The sequence below is a fragment of the Acanthopagrus latus genome, chromosome 14 (genome assembly GCF_904848185.1).
Source record: "Acanthopagrus latus isolate v.2019 chromosome 14, fAcaLat1.1, whole genome shotgun sequence".
Lineage (NCBI taxonomy): Eukaryota > Metazoa > Chordata > Actinopteri > Spariformes > Sparidae > Acanthopagrus > Acanthopagrus latus.
Genome location: NC_051052.1, coordinates 6,789,939 through 6,803,323, shown reverse-complemented (window position 1 = coordinate 6,803,323; position 13,385 = coordinate 6,789,939). Strand labels below are relative to the sequence as shown.

At 43.6% G+C, this 13,385-nt stretch overlaps 1 protein-coding gene across 5 annotated transcripts in view; it reads right to left on the bottom strand.

Annotated features, from left to right (window-relative positions):
* LOC119032094 (chemokine-like protein TAFA-2) overlaps positions 1 to 13,385 on the bottom strand; it is a 65,175-nt gene that overhangs the window by 25,761 nt on the left and 26,029 nt on the right. Inside the window, exon 1 of one of the 5 annotated variants that reach the window (XM_037120888.1) lies at positions 12,179 to 12,200. The exons of the other annotated variants lie outside the window; for them this stretch is intronic. The gene's annotated coding sequence lies outside the window, so the exon portion shown is untranslated. Of the gene's footprint in view, positions 1 to 12,178; positions 12,201 to 13,385 lie in introns of those variants that run through there. 5 annotated transcript variants of the gene reach the window in all.

The following is a 13,385-nucleotide window of genomic DNA, read 5'->3' as shown; positions in this document are numbered from 1 at the left end:
GAAATAGCCAGTTGACGTGTGTGTGTGTGTGTGTGTGTGTGTGTGTGTGTGTGTGTGAGAGAGAGAGAGAGAGAGAGAGAGAGAGAGAGAGAGAGAGAGGAAGGGTCACTGGTGATAGAGTGCAGGGCACAGCACCCCAGCACCATTTGTTGGGTGCTGTCTAAGGGTGCAATTCTATAAATGACATCTCATTGTCCCTGAATGTGCTGTGTTGTCGTTTGCGTGGCGGTGTGCCTGGCAGAGCGAGTCGCCGAAGATTTGTTACAGTTGGAGCCCATTTAACATCTCGACCTTGGAGTGGAGGTGTTCAGTAACTCTGTTATTTAAGTCGTCGCCGCATTTTCTCGAGCCATTTTCTGATTAGCCGCCCTCTTTTCTGCCGATATAACGTAGACCCAGCCGTAAAATTCACAGGAAAATACAATCCTGTCCTTCTAATTTAAAGCCACACGGACTGTGCCTGTGATATAGTAGCAATATATCAAACCACCATGTGTATTGTTCACAGGGTCACTCGCAATGATGAGACCACAGAGAACTGTCATTTGGCGCTGTGGTTCCTTTCAGCTCTATGAGGGGTTTTAGCATCTTTAAGCTCATTGTTTTGGTTTATGGCCCGCAACCTCACTGTTTAGGTTTAATCAAAAAAAGTAGGTTTTGAGACGCAGCACGCAGCTCTTCTGTGCTCTACTGTAGCCATATATGGCAGAGAGGTAAGGGTAGCAGTCGGTGAATATAGCAGGTAAAGAGCCAAGTGTTTCCTGCAGGAGGCCAAAAATTTGTGAACATTAAACTTGCATACACCAGATGGCCAGAAACACAACATCATCATGTTGAAAAAAATAGTCAAATTAATACCAAAGACCATCTCGCGAGGGGGATCATACCCGTCAACATTTTCACATTCTGACCCGTAACTGCACAGTAGTGATCACTGTATTATCACCCGAGGCCACACCAATCTTCAGGCTATTTCCTGTTGATGAAAAGAGGACAGACTGACATATAAACACCTGGCAAAGTACCCAAAACTGCGGATGTGGTGTGTTGTTCCTGCTACAACAAGAGTCTCCAGAACAACAAATGTGGACCAGGGGCATAATTTGGGTGGAGGGGGGCATGAGACCATACTTGTGGCCCTCCTTGCCCGGACCAAACCCGTCTCCGAACTCCTTTGGCCTTTTGATTTAGAGTACACAAATCTGGTATGCTTGAAAAGTATTTTGAATGGACAGACATAAAAACACCTGACCAAGCACCCAAGACTGCTTCTCTGGCAGCGCCCCCTACAGTGGGTGCCTCCAGGACCACATTTTGGGTCACAAAACACAAGTAAGCAGGGTTTTCTTTTTTTCTTAGGACAGAGCGAAGCTAGCTGTCATCCCCTGCTTAAAGTCTTTATGCTAAGCTAGAGTCACCCTTCTCTGAATGCATCTCTGTACTTAATGAAAATTCAAAAGTATGATACTGAGTTTCTAATATCCCAAAGCAAACAAACAGGTGTGTTAAACTATTCCCTTAAGTACAATCAGCGCCAGTATTGTGGGTTTTCTTTGAATATCCAATGATATTGGATAATGATTCCTTTTGTGAACTACTTAAGTATTGTTACAAGTTTTGTTCATTCGTTTCATGCATTTTTGAAAAGTGGAGCTTTTATCGCTCCTGGGGACTTTATACTGCAGGTTGCAGCAAAGATTCAAATGGGTGTTTTGGGAAGAAAACAAACTCTGACTTTGAAACTGTCTACAGCGGTTGGGAGTCTTAATTGCGAGTGCATTTTTAGTCTGTAATACTTCATGTATAATGTATACCCCTTTGACAGACAATAGGCCCTGAAGTGCAACACATAACGTATGCAGATGATCGCCACGAGCATGAAATACAAACTGCACATCCAAGTTGGGAGGATGGCAGATGAAAAACAAATACTAATAAACCGAAGCTTAAATGAAAAGCATAATTATGTTCTGATTGTCTGCGCTGCTTTGTTTCCCCTTCTGCCAGCAGAGTCAGAAGTTTCCCTTTTTCTGCAGTATATCGCGCGCTACACTTGAGGACACTTTCAAATGCAAATGAACACCTTTATTGAGGAATAATGCATATTCTTTTTTCCACCGGTGTCACTGCAGTAGTTCTCCGAGATTTGTGTGCTCAAATTTATCCAGAGATTGGACTTTTATCCCTTTGTTATGAGTTGGCTCTGTTGTGAGGCACATAAGCCTGCGGTGTAGATCATCGGATTTCCTTTTCAAGAGTACAAAGTGAATTTGTTTAAAACTGAATGAGGCAAGAAATCCCCGTCTCCGGACCAAAAACTCAAATCGCCTCGGCCACTTCATCCTGCCCTTCCGTCTCGCCTCCCCCCCCCCCACCTCTCCGTGAAACAAATTGCATGGCAGCGGACCAATGAGCCTGCTTTAAAAAAGATCCCACCCGAGGCTTGACCTTGGCGAGCGCGAGCACACTTACCGAGGAAGCGTCGTTTATAAAAAGACTCCGACAGTCGCTGAGATGAAAACGTCTTATTGTAACAGCCGCGGCGAAATTCCCAACTCAGTTCAATCAAAGGAAACAGTTGCATTTATATACTGCAGTACGGCTGCCAACCTCATCTAATGTCCCTGCACCGCACACCCCTCAGTATACCCGTCACAGTAACTCGAGATAAATTATGAACTAAGCAAATGGAAATTCCTCACGTTTGACTTTTCTATTAATGACAAAATGAGTTTCCTTTTACTGTGTTTTCAGTCACACATCCAGGGAGAGCCATTTTTATATCACGTTTTTCTTAACTGCTGTAAAGAAGAAAAGAAAAAAAAAATCAATGGGAAAGTTTTGACGGGGCAAAGTTCAGCACTACCCAGAGTCTACTTTCACTTTATTGCTGCCGATGGAGAAATAATAACATTTGGTTTACTGTTGCCTAGAGACACAGTGAACAACCCCCAGGCTTGACACTATGCCCAATATTTTTTTTTTCATCCTCCTGTACTGACAGTGAGACTGAGCAATACATCAAAAATGTTTCAGGTTCATGTTCCCTTCTGTTATGTTCCTGTGGTGGGAGGGAACATAACAGGCAAGTTCCATAAACAAAGGCAATCTGTCAAAATTGTCGATACACACCTTCCTAATTGATCAGCAACTGAAAAGATGATGGTTAGTGAAAATCTGGAGGCACATTCGGAGGTATTTCCAGCTAAAACAACATATTTGTTGGCTCGTTAGCTTATACTAGCATTCAACAACTTATCAGCTAACATTAGCAATGATGACATCCCATGTGTTTCATTTCCATGTTTAGCGGAGTGACTCCAAGGTGAGCTGTAATATTTCTGAATTAATTCACACCTTTTCCTAATAGCACAAAACAGTATTAAAACAGTATTGTGGCTTCCTTTAGATGACAGCTAATGTTAGCATTCCACCACCTTGTAGCTAACGTTAGCTTTTGTCCAATGGGAACTAACTGATTATCAAACCTGTTGCTTTACCTTGAAATATGATGTGACGTCCATTTGTAACTATCCACTGTCTTTAGAGTTGCTAATAAATCAGGAAGCAGTGAAATTATTTTTTTTAAAAACACAGTAGTACAGTGTGAAGAGTCAATTTTAATATTTTGTTCCGGGTCCAAAGCATCAACACCATGGTAAGAAATGTTTTTTAATAATTAATTAATTTAAAAAAAAAAAAAAAAAAACCTAATGCAATTGTTAAAAAAATGTTGTGTGGCCTACATCATATTTGGCTGTTGAAGTAACCTAGACAAAACCTGGAACTGAATGGATTCAGAAGTGAGCAAATCAAGCCAGGTTAGCTTTAGCATAGCATTTGTCTGACTGCTTAATTAGCCTGTTGGTCCGGTAGCTAAGGGTTAATTCAGTTATTCACATTAGTTAACTTTTTGCAAAGTTAACTACCTGTTGTGGAGCAGAGACACGAATGATGAATTTGACTTTGCTATGGTGACCTACATTCTGAAAAAGCTCACGCTGGTTAGCAGTTAGCGCAGACGAACCACAAGTTCTCTTTTTCTAACTTGGTTGTCAGGTATAATGAACATTTTTACATTGATGTTCCATGACAGAAATAGAACTGGCTGCTGGCAGATTTGTGACGTGTCTCCAAATGCTGTGTTTGTATGCACAGGCAGGTGAGAGCTCAACAAAGATTTAGACTGTATTTAGTTTGACAAGAGCTGGAGCCAGAATGCGGGCACCAGCAGACAGTACATAAAAAGACATTTCTTTACCTAATAGCTGCGATTCTTCAGAGGAAATCAAATGTGAGAGACGGACAAATTCACTGTGTCAAACATCTACAGTATGTAAAACATCAATAGGGAAAGATAAGCCGGCATCTGGGCTACTTATACAGTACAGTCATGATTTATAATAGAGCTCAGATGTAAGAGGAGAGTTGAATAGAAATGTGTGTTTGTTTGGCAGAAGAGAGCTGAACGCTTTAGTGAAATCAAGGGCTTCAAGTAGATCTCCTTCCTGACCTCTTTTCTTCTTGTTGTCCCATTTGTGTCACTTATTTTTCTACTGTGATGGGCTTACACAAAGCCACAATACTTTTCATTAGTGAGTGAAGGACTCCGTCGTCCTTGGCCTATTAATGGTAAATGTTATTTCCAAAGGAGGAAAGAAAAACCGGGGAATTCATCCATCGTCGGCTCTCTGCAGGCTGAGGATGAGCTTTTTGCGGTGACTTGGTGCAATGCAAGTCTTAGTCTTAGTATACAGCATACAAACCACTGTGTGCTACATTTAAAAGGTAATATGTCCTGTACAGTAATGCAGTTTCGTGACAGTGATTGACAATCAGAGGCTTTACTGAATGTTACAAATCAGTTTCTGCAGAGGTTTTAACCATCAACTCTTTGGTCTACATTTTAAAGCTAAAGATGGTTGTTGTTGTTGTTGTTGTTGTTGTTGTTGTTGCGCGCACAGCTTGTATTCAATGTGGTGCCTGCTCAGACCTGTGAGAGCTGACCAATCAGAGCTGACTTAAAGAGACAGGCATCAAATGGAGAGTGAATAGAGGTGCTGCAGCAATGGATAGTACGAGAAAAATGATGTGTTTTTTTTTCAACAATAAAGCATGTGAACAAAAACGAAAGATATGAAGCCAAAAATAGGCCGTTAATGGTGTAATAATTGTAAAAAGAATTATGAATTGTAGTCCTGCTGCATTCATCCTCACCAAAAATAGCAGGAAGCGTATCACAACAGTGGCCGCTAACTGCTGCTAGCTGTAGCTGTGCAGCCAGCACCCCAGACCGGGAGCTCAGGGCACCAGGGTTACGTTGGTGTTTACACTAGGGACTGGCCATTAACATGCAAACAGAGTAGGCATCTCTGCAAAACAATACACAGACAATGACAAAACTGTTGTTACTTTACTTCGCTGAAATACTTTACATTTCTCGACCTCCTCACGTCCATTATGCTGCTCAGCGGAGCTCGAACATCCAAATGAGGTAGCACATTTCTGAGTGGCGAGGACTTAGTGTCACATTTTTAAGGAATGGTTCTTCTTCCTTGTTTCAGACACGTTAAGGCTTATGAAACATGGCATATTTTTCCATAAATATCCTGCCTGCTAAGCAGCTTTAGTAGTAAACCATAATGTGTTTTACCGCTGTGGAAGTAATCATTTTAAAAGTGTAAGATTCAATTTTCAGTTTTCCCCTCAATTGGAGGAAGATGCACCCTGGAAATGCTCGAGGCAAGTGTGTAATCCACAGTATCACAGAGATTGCAGGGTGGGTCATAAAGCGTAAAAAGCTGGACTTTCCCTCTCTGTCTCTGCCGCCGGATTCGATACAGGGATTACCCCCCTCTCCCTTCCCTTCGCCTCCGTCTCTATCGCACTCCTTACTTGGACCGTGACAGGGACTGTCACCTCGGACGGCTGCAGACAGGCGATTGCTCTGCCGCCGAGCGAACATCGCTCACTCGCCAAAACACAGATGTTCCCTTCTGACAGCTGAGGAGTGACGCTCTCAACCCTGTCACGCCAAACAAGGGGAGTGTGCCCACTCTTTGTCACGCGCGCTGTAAAAGCATCTGCCACAAATCCTGCTCAGTTCACTTCATAAACACGACAAGACAGCTGTCAGCGCCGCGCTGAAGTTGATGTATGAACTTAAGACTATAAAAGGAGGCCCGCTTTAGCGCATTGTCCTGGCGACTCGCTAATCAAATCATTTTACACCAGCCTGCAGCGGGGCCGAAAACCCACTCCGCCGTTTGGATTCTCGGCGCAAATTCTCACATAAGACACTGTAAGTGGCTCAGCTCACTCCTCGGGCCGTCGTGCACATATCTGATTATTCCTGGGTGACAGCTCCGTCAGACATCTACATGCAACTGAATCCTTGGTTTTAAATGGATTTTGGTCGAAACTGTGTCACAGTTTTTATCTAGTCCCCCCTCCCTCCCTCCCCGCTTACCAATCAAGCTACAAATGCTACAAACAGATTTTATGTTGCTTTTAATTACACAGTCTATTCTACAGCTAATGTTTCCCTGCAAAGCTGCAGCACTGGCAACTTTGTGAGATGCTGCTTTGGATTTCAGCAAACAAAATGCATCTGATTCCATCCAGTTCTGATCAGAACTGCAAAAGAAATAAACAAAAGTGACACCACGCTGCTTTTTCACCGCTCGCACTGATTATTAAATGTAACCCCGGGGTCAAAACTGATTGGGGCGCTTCCAGCTGCGGCGTGCGCGGAGCCAAGCGAGGGGGGGTAAAAAAAAGGGCCTTGATTTCAAATTTCACCGAAGACAGAAGCCCGGGGCAGGGCAAACATGAGCGCCGTCACCCGACACTGATGCTGAGTGCACTTTCAGAGAGTTAACCACCGCAGCGACCTTCCGTAACGACACGTCGAGATGCCATCTGAGAGGCCGCGCTCATCGAAACCGCAGCAGCCAAATGGTCCCAACCTCAGTTTTTCCCTTTAATCAGAGTGTCCATGCATCAACGTCGCGTGACCCAGCGTGCTATTTCTGGTCCGGCCCCGCCTTCACCCACGGTCCGGCACCATCGGCCAGCGGCAGCATTCACAGAGATCGGCGCGCCTCTCTAGAACCAGCCTCTTCTTCTTTTTTTATAGTTATGCTCTCATAACACGACAGCCAACTGTTTGCCTCCCTGTAATTACTCTCTTAGCTCAGGCCTCATGAATTATCAATGAGGACAATTTAAACAAATAATAAAAATGTTGTCACTAGGGCAAAACTGGGCCAGGACAGATATCAATCATTTTGAGTGTAACCAATTATCTTGAATTTGTAATAATACCTTACACACATTGTAAATATTATCTATCTGAGCAAGAAACTACACAGTGCGTCTTTAACAGCAGAAATAGACAATAATACCTTGTCACTTACAAACTAAAAGTTGAATAGTTATAACAATGTGATGCATTGTTATAGAATATGTAACCCCAGTGTTATCTATTATGTATATTATCTGTTGGACTTGCTCAAGATTGAGCTAATTCTAATTCTAGTAAAATTTTGCTTAAACAATTAAGCGTCATTTAAAGGCGCAATATGTAGTTTTAATGAGGAGAGAAAGCTCTTCATTAACAAACTACATAAACACACTCTTCTTGTTTGTTCACGACTGAATGAACAAACAGTCCTTAAAGGACAACACAGTTTCATCCTGTTTTTTACTTTGTTAAATGTGGCGGACCCTGCCACCATTCCAGCTGCAAACAGAGTTATTTACTCAGAGTTAAATAACTCTGTTTGCAACACCTTTTTTATTCAGTTGTGGGCAAAATGTATATTTCCGGGATTGTGTTATTATCTCATTATTATTGTAAACACTAAAATTCTGAGTTTGAATATCTTCTACAAAACTACACAGGGCCCCTTTAATAACAATCCAATAGTAAAATCTGTAATATTTGCCTGCTTAAATATAACCTTTTCTGCATTTTGATATTTTGTACTTTCACTCAAAACAACCATTTCTCAATTTTGGTAAATGTGCTACATTTTTTGCCGACACTTAAATCAACCGGTGTCATGTTTGTAAAGGGTGGTGTCGAGCTTTAAAGTTGTTCTCCAAAATGTTGAAGAATTAAGTCAAGAATGTTCAGAATGTTACACGCGGGTTAAAGTATTTTCACGCCGTGCCAATGACATTTTCACTTGAGTAAAGGCTCCAGAGCTTCTATCATTGTGTGTCCATGTCGTCAACCAATCAGAATGGTGCGTTCTTTGCAAATTTAGAGGCCACTGACATAGATTTCTGTCAGTGAATAGTTGGGGGAAAAAAAAAAGAAAAGTTCAATGATGGTCTACATTAATTTTCAAAACCTTACACTGCAGTATTTGTACACTGTGGCATTGATATTTAATTAAAAGATCTGAATGAAATGTCAGGATCGTGTGCAAGTAAGGACATTTAAATCCAGCGGGGAAAATTCATTTTTCTTGCAGATTTAAAGGCCAAGGACAGTTTTCAACCTGCATACTGTAAAAACAGAACAGTGCAAAAACTAGTGATGAATGATCTTCAGACTCTGTGAACAATCTGAACATCTCACTATGATCTAAAAATGCTTTTTTAAAAGGCTACATTTTTAACACTTTAACCTGTGAAACATAGCACTCAACGGAGAAACAAACTGCCTCTAAAATCTGGTTTGCTTCCCGATGGCTTCAACAGCGAGATGAAAAAGTCGAAAAAATGAGTGGAAGCGCTCCGGTTCCATCATCCCGAACAGCTTCATGAAGGACGCGCAGGAAATTAAGTCAAGCTGTCAAAACTGCATCAAGGTCCAGAAGCAGGTTAAATCACCGACTGGCACTTTTGTCAGCTCTTTTAAAAAATATATCAATGTCACACTGTGGCGTCAGCGAGTCCTCGTGGCCACAGAGTCTCCGTCCCGCGACTGGAAGGACACGGGTTTGATCCCCCCCCCCCCCTCCACCGTGACAGCCCGGTGTCCTTGCGCGAGACGCCGAATCCCTTCTGTCACCGGCGTGGATGAGCGCGTCAGCTCGATGACTGCAGAACAACACGCAGGATGATAAATAAATGATGTATGAGAAATTATATTTTTATCCCTGACAGCCAGTCAGGTGTGTGGGAGTCAGCAGGAAGCTCTCCGTCTGATTTAATTCCGTGTTTTGTGGGTCACAATTTCATGCTGTTGCAGTCTCTAATGTGTGTGGATGTTTGATTTGATTAAAGTCAATTGGCGGCGGCGCTCATTGTGCTTGTGTCGTCCCACTGACACCTCAAAGACAGTGATTATTACTGCATTTGTGGCAGTTACCCGAGTCGTTCCTCGGGATAAAAGGTGGGATAACAGGAAGTGGCAATCCGAGCGCCGGTCTCTCTTGCTGTCTCGCGCCTCGCCTGTCAGTTGCGAGATAAGCCCGGAGCCGAATCGCGGGGCTTTTTATTTATTTATTTGTTTATTTATTTTGATTTTTACATGTTTCAGAATATTAAATGTCATTTTTTTCCTTTTGTCCCAGTTTGATAACGGCGGAGAAAATTGCATTCCGCGTCAGGGAGCAGCGAGAAAAAGGTTCCGTAGAGTCACATGTTTGAGGGGCAGACAGGAAATCATGATGCTTTGTGTTTTTACTTTTTACACACAACACACCGCCTTTTTTTTTTCTATTGCTTCACATTAGCATTTATTAACATGTTAACTTAACCAACCCATTTTGTACTCATAAGCACTACAACTCCTCCCATGAATACACATTCTATAATGTTACAGCAGCCTTTCAGTGTATCACCTTTCATCATGTGCGCTCCTGTGTGTCCACAGATGGGCCTATAGGCCTGGGTGCTGACAGATCCAATTATGAATGTGCATATCTGGTAACATCTGTATCGTGAAGTGTTACCCTTGAACGCATCATTGTTCTGTGAAACACTCCTGCATGGTCTTCAGAGACCGCTTCATTGGATTTACACCGACTGTAACGCTGCTACGACTGTTTATATGTGTTTTTTATTCATAGAAGGAGGACATTTTTAAAAAAAATCTTTTTATCTTTCATCTCTCTTTTATGTCACTGTGACTGGCACAAATGAGCAAAACCCTGCAGTGTGTGACAAAGTGGCGCTCCACAGTGACACACAGTGAGGTGATCTGGGTCTCTACGCGCTGGCTTACACATAATATATTTTTCTCATGATGTCGGTCCATGGCGGATGCGTCTTACTCATCTCAAATACGTATTTGATGCCTTTGTATCGTATCAATAACAACACTTTCTCTAACGTTACGTCGGAGACCTTGTTTTCCTGTTGGGCCCCAGGCTAGAGAACATGACAGTGCGAGTTCTCCCCAAACTAGCAGAAAACCAGGTGTTGCTGTTTAGTAGATGTCAAAGATGCTGGCAAATCAACACGAATGTAAAAGAAGCACAGTAGAAACGTGAGATGAGGTCAGACCGTCGCGTTTAAAGGTGCTGTTTGAAAGAAAAGATGATTTTCGAGTCCCATTTTTCCAACTCGTCACATACTGACGCACTGGGACTGCAGGTCGGGCTGGACGCCATCCTGTCAGTATGTGACGCGTTGGGAATGAGACTCACAAATCAACTGTTCTTACCTTTAACCTAATGTCTTTAAACGTTGCAGTTAGGGAATTAAAAAAAAAAAAAATGACAACGGAAATAAGTTTGACCAATTTCCCCGCGATGCAAATCAACCCAGAAGTGACTGTTGTTAGCACGGCTTCACCTAGATTTGGTCTATGCCTTCAAAGGTAGAACACTGTTTTTTGGGGGGGTTTTTGTTTAATTTTGACACATTAACTTCAGCTCTGCCTTTAGTTTTGTGCAGGTTTTCATAACTATGTAATGACAGAAGCAGAATTTACAACATTTACATACAAATGTGTTATTCTTCATAAAAATGAGAATTTGTGTAGAACCAATTTTATCAAACATGAAGAAAAATCAGTTCAAATTCTCACTCGTTCTTCCTCGCTCAGCTAATCTGCTTCACCGGGACTGTCGGCTTTGATTGACAGAAGCCTGGAGACGACCAGACGACGTCGCTAAAGTCTGATTGGTGCATCAGCTTTGCCCGGATAAACCCCGCCCACTTCAAAGCAGCAAGAAGTATACAGACAAACCCTCAAAAAATCTCTCACGAGAAAAAAAAGAATAACACGTAGAGAAAACGTACTTGTAGAACCAGTATGAACTGATGCAGGGCCGGCCTGTGGCATAAGCAAACTGAGCGGCTGCTTGGGGGCCCCACATATTAAATAAAGGGGGTGCCCCCAAATCAAATTCTGCTGAGGGCCCCCAAAAGGCTTGGGCCGGCACTGAACTGACGTCACCAGTTTTAACACAACCGCCGGCCTATTCATTTTCGAATTCACAGCGGAGGCCGACTTCTCTTAAAAAGAAAGAAAAAAAGAAAAAGAAAAGCCGTTTAAGAAATCACAGAGGAGAGTGGGAATGCATTAAAGTGTGAGGTGGGCCGCCATTTATCATCATTATTAAACAAACAGCCAGCGCCTGAGTACGAGTGGAGGCCAGCGCTGGGTGGATGCTCCCTCTGCCTCTGCATACCTCTCGTGGCTGACGACTTAAAGCGCCTTGAGGAAACAGTAATAGGCGACATCATGTGTAAGAAGAAGAGTTTTGGAGTTGAGCCTGAACCGCTATAATTGGCTCTAAGTCTGAGGAGCTGAGGAGAGAGCGGTTGTGCTCAGGTTCAACGTGGCGCTGGGGGGAAATGGAAGGTGTACAAAGGCGGCGAGCAGGGCCTCACCAGACGGAGGGTGTCAATCAAAACATGGTGACATCCGCGCTCCCAGTGCGAAAAAATGGCTGTCAAGGCCGCAGCCGCCCCGCTCTCTCTGAAGCCAAACGGGATAACAAAGCGCGCCGATACGAACAAGGGGGGGAGAGTTTCGTGTCTAAATCCAGACGCGGAGCGCGCCGCTATGAAGAACGCAGCAGTGAAGGTGGCAGAAAACGAGGCTGATATGAAAAGCAGCGATCGCGACTTCTCAAGTTTTTTATTTATTTATTTTTTTTTTTTTAACCATCCAGGGTTAAGAGCAATAATGGAAGGCTGTGGTTTTTTTTCTTTTTTTCTCTTTTTCTTTTTCTCCCCCCACCCTCCTCTGTTGTCAGCTCCATCTCACCTGTGACTATAAATGATCTTCTTCGGTGTCGGGGTCAACCGGAAACCCCAAAAAACGGTCCCACCTTGATTAATCGCAGGCCAATAAGCGCTCCGGGAGAAGAATGACGAGTCTGGCAGGCTGCGACGAGAAGAGAAAGGTGAGGAGCGAGGTGTCGAAGCATTGGGGGGGGGGAATCTATCTTTAGGTGTCTAATGAAACTTTCAAGACAGGCGATTATGATACACTTTAATTAGCTCCCGAGGTCCGCTGGATCTGTTGGCCAATTATCATGACCAAATGCCACACTTGATTCCCCCCCGCCCGTGTCGGAAATATGCGACCTAGTGCCAAGTTGTCCCCGACGTTTCAAGCTGAGACATCATGATAAATCTTCACCCAGTGTGATTCCAAATCAACACTCCCACCGCTGTCAAACAGGAACGCGGACGTCTACGGCGTTGACGTCCGCGTTCCTGTCGACAGCGGTGGGAGAGGTAAGAGGGCGAACTCGGGAAACGTTACATCCCGGACGGATCAGCGACGACATAGCCGAAAAAGGACGTTTCTTGCGATCCAAAGTGTCAACTGTAAACACCAAAGGCATCTCTTTCCAGCCACAGATCCATTTCGAACATACATCTCACACTCATAGTGGGAGAAATCCACTGTGGGGGAGCCATAGAGGCCAATTTACACCACCACAGAGGAAGAAAAAAGAGTGGCGCGCGACGCAGCAACAAGACAGGTTGGGTTTTGAGGCGGAGCCGTTTGGGAAATCTCTCGCCATCACTGTCTTTCTTCCTCTCCTGCCGCGTAAAAACCCGCAGCTGATTGCAACGACTTCGCACCACTTCTCCGGGTCGGCACTCTGGGAAATGTAGGAATTCGCTAAACAAGACAGATGAGGCCGGCGGAGGGGGAGGGAGGGGGCGGAGGACCACCATTAAAAGGAAACAACCGCTGGACAGGGTGTAATGGATCAAGCGGGCGTTTTCTCTCTCTGATCTCGTTTTCTTAGGGATTCATTGATTTTCATTTAGTCCGCTGAATGTCAGATAACGGAGAATTATGTTCAGTTTGCTTTTTCCACAGATGTTGCTCCTGGTTCAACTTTGACCTTCTGAGCATGATTCTGAGCTGATAGTTATCTTCTGCCTTGTCACACTTTTGTACAGTGTTGTATAAAGTCATACTTGAGGTAAAGATATTGCGTTACAGTATCACT